The following is an 8544-nucleotide window of genomic DNA, read 5'->3' as shown; positions in this document are numbered from 1 at the left end:
CATCATCTCTGTATTCTGTGCTTGCATTCCATCGATAGCATCCATAATGTCATCGTTGGTCGCAGGCCTTCGTCGTCGACGACGTTGGGAGGATGGGCCGGGTACATTACTGGAAGGGTTGAGCGGGACTGACGGTTGTGTTGGCGGATGATCACCTTGTTCCATTTCTTCAAACTCATCTGTTTGCTGGTTTGTTTGTGAAGGGTCGGTGGTTTCAGGAGCGCTAAGATCGTAGAGGTGGCGGTTCGGGTTTGTGACATCGGTTAGGGTGGTATTGGGTAGCACAACACTTGGGACAGCTTGGTTGTTCACCATCAGATAATAGCCTCCGCCTACTCTGTTTTTAATCAGGCGGCTGGAGCGACAATAGCTGATATCCATAGACAGGGGTGGTAAGGATTCTAAAGTTTGGAGTTTATCCCCTAGGTTCAGGCCAAGTGCTATGGAGGTTATTAATCCACCAATTATGAATGGTTGCCGGCCTCTAGCACATAAGGTGCGGATATGATGAAGGAGAAAAGAGGCGGCGTTTACCGTAGTATCCGATTCGAAAACGCACTGGAGGAAAAAGAGTTCTTTTGAGTTGACCTTACTGTTGTTTGGTCTTCCAAAGAGTGTGTTTTGCAGGATACGGAGAAAATAGCGGATGGTGGGGTTATGGATGTGGGAGAGAAGGAGTTCTTCCCAGTTGTAGGTATTGATACCGGAAATTTTCTTAAATAGGTCGAAAACTAGAACTGTGTTCCAGTTTGAGGTTGGGGGAATTCTGGCATGGGGCAGACCTTCTGTGGGAAATTGCAGCATGGCACTCAATTGGCGTTGGGTTAGAGAGTACTCGGTGTTAAACATACGGAAGGTTGCTGTACCGGTTAGAAATTCGCCTTCACCGGCGGGAGTGGTGTAGTCGTAAGAACTTAGGAATTCTAAGGTTAGGGAAGGATAGGTGGGTTGGTTATGGGTGCAAAGGAAGGTTAAATCGGCTCTACGGAGCATCCACTCGATACCTTGGTGTAAGCCCAATTGTTGTAAACAAGTTAAATCGGGGTACCTGGTGGGAGCGACGCCTCGCTGTTGGAAGCGCTCGAATTGCTCTTGCTGATAGTTGTCATCTCCGGATCGGAAGATGATATTTCCGAAATCTTGATTTCCCGCCATTGTGATGAATTTTTGAATGAGTGATTTGGAAGAGAAAAGAATTGTATATTTGATATGAGAGAGTTGTTTGTGGTGAAAGAAGGAAGTTTGGAGGGTATTTATAGGTAAAATGTGGGAGGTGAAAAGAAAGAGTGGTTGAAAAGTAATTAATTGTGGTAAATGAAAAATGAATGGGGAATGTAAAAAGGTGAGGGGTGTAACGTTCGTCTCCAACGGCTCCCTAACGTTCACATGTCTGAGAAGCGTTACGCTCGTCACAAGGCTGTGACGCTCGTAACAGGCACTAAGTGTGCCGCCCGTCATGGGTGGTGTGACGCTCGTCACACTTCCTTTTTGGAAAGGCTTAGTAGCGCTTCACAGAATCACTTGGTAGCATAATTTAATATTTTATTCTGCTTATGAACGTTTTAGTCTGTAGCTTAATTTAGTATGCATGCTTAATTGCTTTGTATAATAATAATAATAAGTAATAACAGTAGAGCATAATAGGCATTGCAAAATAAATTAACTAAACAGATTCAAATAAAAATTGATCATAATGTATTACAGGAAAGGCAAATAATAAAATGAAATAGAAATAAACATGAATTCAAATAACATTAATGAAAACAAATCTAGCCTAAAACTACATAACTTAGAAAGAAAAATAACTAAATTCCATCTATCTTCGGATCTCTGGCCGGAGGAGTAAAAGAGTTAACATGATGCCGTAACATACGTAACTGACTTGCCGTGCTGCTCATGTGTTCTAGGACTGCAAGTCTCAAGCTGTGGAAATCTTCCCTGAGGGCGTTTTGTTCTGACATCAAGGCTTCAATGACGGTTTTAATATCTGTTCCTGGCATATGATGTCGGAGATCAGGCATGGCTGATTCTTCGGTCAGGACAGGCTGAGGAGGAGGATCAATATCATGGTAGCCGGATGGAGTCTGAGGGTCAGATTCAGCAAGAGAGATATGGTCAACATAATGCTCATAGTCATCACAAATCTCATAATCCTGGATGGATTCAGTGGATCCAGCAGGAGTTGGGGTTTCATTCAGGTTATAGATCCAGTTCCTTTGGTTATGAACACTAGTCCTAGGATCGGGCAGGGTGAATAGGCAGAGAACCTGGTTATCAATAACGAGCTCAAACTCATCAGACCCTATGTTTGCTATAAACATAGTGTTGAAGAGGAAAGGTATACTCATAGTGGTAATGCCACAAAAAGGGTTCAGGTCAAGCATAGGCTGACGTAGTCCAATAGCATTACCTATCATAGTTATCAGGCCGCCTATTCTAATGGGTGCTCTCTCATCCTGGATAAGGTGGTCCAAATTAGCTAACATAAAAGTAGCACCGTTTACTGGACGGTTCTGGGAAGCACAAAATATGATGAAGAGTTCATCACGTGAAACTGAAGTACTATTTGGCTTCTTCCCAAATAAAGTGTGGGTCAGGATCTTATGGAAATAGCGAAAAGCCGGGTTATGTATGTTTCCAGAGAGAAACTCATGTTCTTCGGGCTCATCATTTCCAGTCAGCTTACCCCAAAAGTGTTCAAGCTCTCTATATTCAAGAAGTTCTTCCTGGCTAATAGTGAATGTATCAAAGGAGGTAGGAAAACCCAAAAGGTTGGTGAAGTCTCTAGTATTAAATTGGTACTCCATATTGAACATTCTGAACTGGATAAAACCTCTGGTAATTCCTTTTCCATGGCTAGGTAGATAGATTAATGAACTAAGGAATTCTAATGTGAGTCTCCGGTAGGTGGTGAAAGGTCTCAGAATAGGGGAGGTCTCCCATCCTATCTGATTCAGCAAAAACAGGACACTCTGTCTCAGTCCAAGGGCAGTCATAGCCCAATCATCAGCATATAAACTAGGTAGCATCTCTCTAGTGGCTAGTTCTTCAAACCTTCGTTTCTGAGCCATTCCTCTGAACTTGATACCCATACGGTCAAAATGTCCCATCAGGTTAGTGTTAACTAGAGAAAAGAAAACATGAGTTTAAGTCAGGATTTGGCCAAATGCCGAAAGAAGAATAGAATTATTATTAATATATATAGATATATTTTTTTCTTTTTGAATAAATCAATAATGAATACTAAATAGAAATTAAAAGAATAATTAAGAGAAAAATAGAGAAATGATAATAATAATAAAATAATAAAATAACAAATTAATTTGTGGGTTGTCTCCCACTAAGCGCTTTGTTTAAATGTCGCAAGCTCGACAGAGAAACTGTTAAATATTGTCTATGAGTCCTGGGGGCGTTTCGTCTAAGTGTAGAATTTGCGAATCCTCGTTGGTTTCCGCATAGTGATAATGTTTCAGACGTTGCCCGTTTACGGTGAACGGTTCTGTAGATTGTCCTTTAATTTCTACCGCTCCACTGGGAAAGATTTTAGTGATATGGAAAGGTCCTGACCATCTGGATCGTAGTTTTCCCGGGAATAATTTTAGTCTGGAGTTAAATAAGAGTACTGCGTCGCCTTGCTTGAAGATTTTCCTTGATATACGCTTATCATGCCATTGTTTTGTTCTTTCTTTATAGATTTTGGCATTTTCATAGGCGTCTCTTCTGAGTTCCTCTAATTCGTTTATGTCAAGGATTCTCTTTTCACCGGCGGCTTTATAATTCAAATTTAAATTTCTAATAGCCCAATAGGCTTTGTGTTCTAATTCTACCGGGAGGTGACAGGATTTTCCATAAATGAGCTTAAATGGGGTCGTCCCTATGGGAGTTTTATAAGCAGTTCGGTATGCCCATAAAGCTTCTGGTAATTTCAATGACCAATCTTTCCTTGAAGTGGCGACCGTTTTTTCTAGTATTTGCTTGATTTCTCTGTTAGATACTTCCACTTGTCCACTGGTTTGAGGGTGGTAAGGTGTTGCTATCCTATGTCTCACTCCATATTTAAGCAGTAGTTTTTCGAGTACCTTGGATATAAAGTGCGATCCACCATCACTGACTACTATCCTTGGGATGCCAAATCTCGGAAAAATTATATTTTTAAAGAGTCTAGTTACTACTCGGGTGTCATTAGTTGGAGAAGCTATAGCTTCGATCCACTTTGATACGTAGTCAACCGCCACGAGTATGTACTTGTTACCGAAAGAGGATGGAAACGGTCCCATGAAGTCTATTCCCCACACGTCAAAAATCTCTACTTCCAAAATACCATTTTGTGGCATCTCGTCACGTCTAGATATGTTTCCCGTGCGTTGACATCTGTCACACTCCTTAATAGCCGCATGTACGTCCTTCCATATAGTTGGCCAATAAAAGCCAGCTTGTAGGATTTTAGAGCAGGTCTTGGATGTACTTGTGTGTCCACCATAAGGCGCGGAGTGACAGTGTTGGATTATATTTTCTACCTCTTCTTCGGGTACACATCGACGGAAAATACCATCGGGACCTCTTTTGAAAAGTAAGGGATCATCCCAGTAATAGTGTTTTATGTCATGGAAGAATCTTTTCTTCTGCTGGTAAGATAAAGTAGGTGGAACTATTCCGGCAGCTAAATAATTTACTAGATCAGCGTACCATGGTATGACAGATATGGCTAAGGTGGTTTCTTCTTGCATGTCGGAGTTGTTCTCTTCCAAAGTAGCTATGAGTTTGTCATACGAGAAATCATCATTAATGGATGTTCTTTCTGGTTCAAGGTTCTCAAGTCTAGAGAGGTGGTCTGCTACTACGTTCTCAGTTCCTTTCTTGTCCTTGATTTCTAAGTCGAATTCTTGTAGTAACAAGATCCATCTTAGGAGTCTAGGTTTAGCATCCTTTTTTGTTAGAAGGTACCTGATAGCAGCATGATCAGTGTAAACTATTATTTTGGCTCCTACCAAATAAGAACGAAATTTATCTAGCGCAAATACTACTGCTAGGAGTTCTTTTTCGGTTGTGGCATAATTCATCTGTGCTTCATCCAGGGTTCTGCTAGCGTAATATATAACATGGAGCTTTTTATCCTTTCTTTGTCCTAAAACAGCACCTACAGCATAATCACTGGCATCGCACATTATTTCTAATGGTTCATTCCAGTCTGGTGTCTGCATAATGGGTGCGGAGATCAATGCTTGTTTAAGAGTTTGAAATGCTTTTAAACAGTTATCGTCGAATATGAATTCAGCATCTTTCATTAATAGTCCGGTTAAGGGTTTAGTTATCTTAGAGAAGTCTTTGATGAATCGTCGGTAGAAACCGGCGTGTCCTAAAAAGCTTCGTACTTCTCTCACGGTTCTTGGGGGTTGAAGATTTTCGATTACCTCTATTTTGGCTTTGTCTACTTCAATTCCTCTGTTCGAGATGATGTGTCCTAAAACAATTCCTTCTTGTACCATAAAGTGGCACTTTTCCCAATTAAGTACTAAGTTTACTTTTACACATCGTTCAAGAACTCTTTCCAGGTTTTCAAGGCATTCTTCGAAACTTTGTCCGTACACAGAAAAGTCATCCATGAATACTTCCATGATGTTTTCGAGAAAGTCGGCGAAAATTGCCATCATGCATCTTTGAAAAGTTGCAGGGGCATTACACAGACCAAACGGCATTCGTCTATACGCGAATGTACCAAAAGGGCATGTGAATGTTGTCTTTTCTTGGTCATCAGGGTGAATTGGTATTTGAAAGAAGCCTGAATAACCGTCTAAATAACAGAAATGTGAATGTTTAGCTAATCGTTCTAACATTTGGTCAATGAATGGTAAAGGGAAATGATCTTTTCGGGTTGCTTTGTTTAGTTTCCTATAATCAATGCACATTCTCCATCCCGATTCGATTCGTTTAGTTATAGTTTCTCCTTTTTCGTTTTCAATAACGGTTATGCCTCCTTTCTTTGGTACAACGTGTACAGGACTGACCCATTTGCTATCAGATATAGGATATATAATACCTGCTTCTAATAACTTGGTTATTTCTTTTTTCACTACCTCACTTAGGATCGGATTTAGTCTTCTCTGGTGTTCCCTAGAGGTTTTACCGTCTTCTTCTAACATGATGCGATGCATACAAATAGAAGGGCTTATTCCTTTAAGATCGGTTATGTGGTATCCTAGTGCGGTTGGATATTTTCTTAAGATATGTAGGAGTTTTTCTGTTTCGAGTCTTCCTAGATCTGCATTGACTATCACAGGTCGTTCAAGTTCTAAGTCTAGGAATTCATATCTCAGATTTTTGGGAAGTGTTTTCAAATCAGGGGTTGGTTTGTTAAGACACTGCGTAGGATCTGGTGTTATTGCTAAGCATTGTTTAGATTTGTCTTCTAAAAGATAGTCTGATGATTTGTCTTCTCCTGACTCTGCTTCTTTTATGCATTCATCGATGATATCCATGAAGTAACATGTATCTTCTATTGCAGGTGCTTTCAAGAATTTGGAAAGAATGAATTCAATTTTCTCTTCACCTACTTCGAAGGTGAGTCTTCCTCGTTTTACGTCTATGATTGCACCGGCAGTTGCTAAGAATGGTCTTCCTAGTATAATAGGTGTAGTATCATCTTCTCTAATGTCCATAATTGTGAAGTCAGTGGGAATGTAAAACTGACCTATGCGTACGGGAACGTTTTCAAGGATTCCTACAGGATATTTGATGGAACGATCTGCTAGTTGTACAGACATCTTGGTCGGTCTTAATTCTCCCATTTCCAGTCTCTTACATATGGATAAAGGCATAACGCTAATTCCGGCTCCTAAATCGCATAAGGATTTGTCGATGACAAATTTTCCTATGTGACAGGGTATAGAGAAGCTACCTGGATCCTTGAGTTTAGGGGGCATGTTTTGGATTATAGCGCTACATTCGGCAGGGAGTGTAACGGTTTCACTATCCTCAAGTTTCCTTTTATTAGAAAGAATTTCTTTTAAGAATTTAGCATATGAGGGCATCTGCGTAATAGCTTCGGTAAATGGAATTGTAACGTTTAATTGCTTAAGGAGATCAACAAATTTTCTGAATTGGCCTACATCTTTGGTTTTAACAAGCCTTTGAGGGTAAGGTATAGGTGGTTTGTAAGGTGGTGGAGGTACATAAGGTTCCTTCTTTTCTAGGGTTTCCTTATTACTCTCTTCCTTTTCCTTAGGTTCACTTTCCTCAGTAGATTTCTTAGGGTTTTGGTTTTCTATCCTTGGATCAGACGGTCCTTCCACTTCCGTTCCACTTCTTAATATAATTGCATGAGCTTGGCTTCTCGGATTAGGTTGGGGCTGTCCAGGGAATGTACCGGTTGGTGCAGCAGTAGGTGCTTGTTGTTGAGCTACTTGAGATATTTGGGTTTCTAACATTTTGTTATGGGTAGCCAAGGCATCTACTTTGCTTGCTAGTTGTTTAAGTTGTTCGCCAGTGTGTATGTTCTGGTTTAAGAAATCTTTATTGGTTTGTTGTTGGGAAGCTATAAAGTTTTCCATCATGATTTCCAAGTTGGATTTTCTAGGGGTATTATTGTTAGGATTTGGTTTCTGATATCCCGGAGGTATAGATGGGGTTTGATTCGGAGACTGTCCAGGTGCGTATAAAGCATTATTACTCTTATATGAAAAGTTTGGATGATTCTTCCAATTTGGGTTATAGGTATTCGAATAGGGGCTTCCTTGAGCATAGTTTACTTGCTCTGTTTGGATTCCAGTCAAGAGTTGACATTCCGCAGGAGTGTGGCCTTGGATTCCACAGACCTCGCAATTCTGAGTTATAGCAACCACGGTGGTTGGTGGTGATACGTTTAAACTTTCAATTTTCTGGACCAAAGCATCCACTTTTGCATTGACGGGATCAAGGTTACTTATCTCGTACATGCCAGTTTTCGGTTGAGGTTTTTCCACTGTTGTTCGTTCGGTTCCCCACTGATAGTGGTTTTGGGCCATGCTCTCGATAAGCTGGTAAGCATCAGCATAAGGTTTGTTCATTAGTGCACCACCTGCAGCGGCGTCTATTGTTAACCTTGTATTGTATAAGAGACCATTATAAAATGTGTGAATTACTAACCAGTCTTCCAAACCATGGTGTGGGCAAAGTCTCATCATGTCTTTGTATCTTTCCCATGCTTCGAAAAGAGACTCGTTGTCTTTCTGTTTAAATCCGTTTATCTGGGCTCTTAACATAGCTGTTTTGCTTGGCGGAAAATATCGGGCAAGAAAAACTTTCTTCAACTCGTTCCATGTGGTGACTGAGTTGGAAGGAAGAGATTGAAGCCATCTTCTAGCGCTATCTCTTAATGAGAAAGGAAAAAGACGAAGTCGAATTGCCTCTGAAGTGACACCATTAGCTTTAACAGTATCAGCATATTGAACAAATACGGATAAATGAAGGTTTGGATCTTCGGTAAGATTTCCAGAGAATTGGTTCTGTTGCACAGCCTGCAACAGTGAAGGTTTAAGTTCAAAGTTGTTTGCTTCGATTGCGGGCGGA

The 8544-nt window shown here is 40.6% G+C and overlaps 1 pseudogene; it reads left to right on the top strand.

Moving 5' to 3' along the window:
- Window positions 1-8130: 8130 nt before the first annotated feature.
- On the top strand, window positions 8131-8230 carry LOC127116426 (uncharacterized; annotated as a pseudogene).
- The last annotated feature ends 314 nt before the right edge of the window (window positions 8231-8544 follow it).

This window comes from Lathyrus oleraceus, chromosome 1 (assembly GCF_024323335.1).
Source record: "Lathyrus oleraceus cultivar Zhongwan6 chromosome 1, CAAS_Psat_ZW6_1.0, whole genome shotgun sequence".
Taxonomy (NCBI): Eukaryota; Viridiplantae; Streptophyta; class Magnoliopsida; order Fabales; family Fabaceae; genus Lathyrus; species Lathyrus oleraceus.
This window is presented reverse-complemented; position numbering and strand designations above follow the sequence as displayed.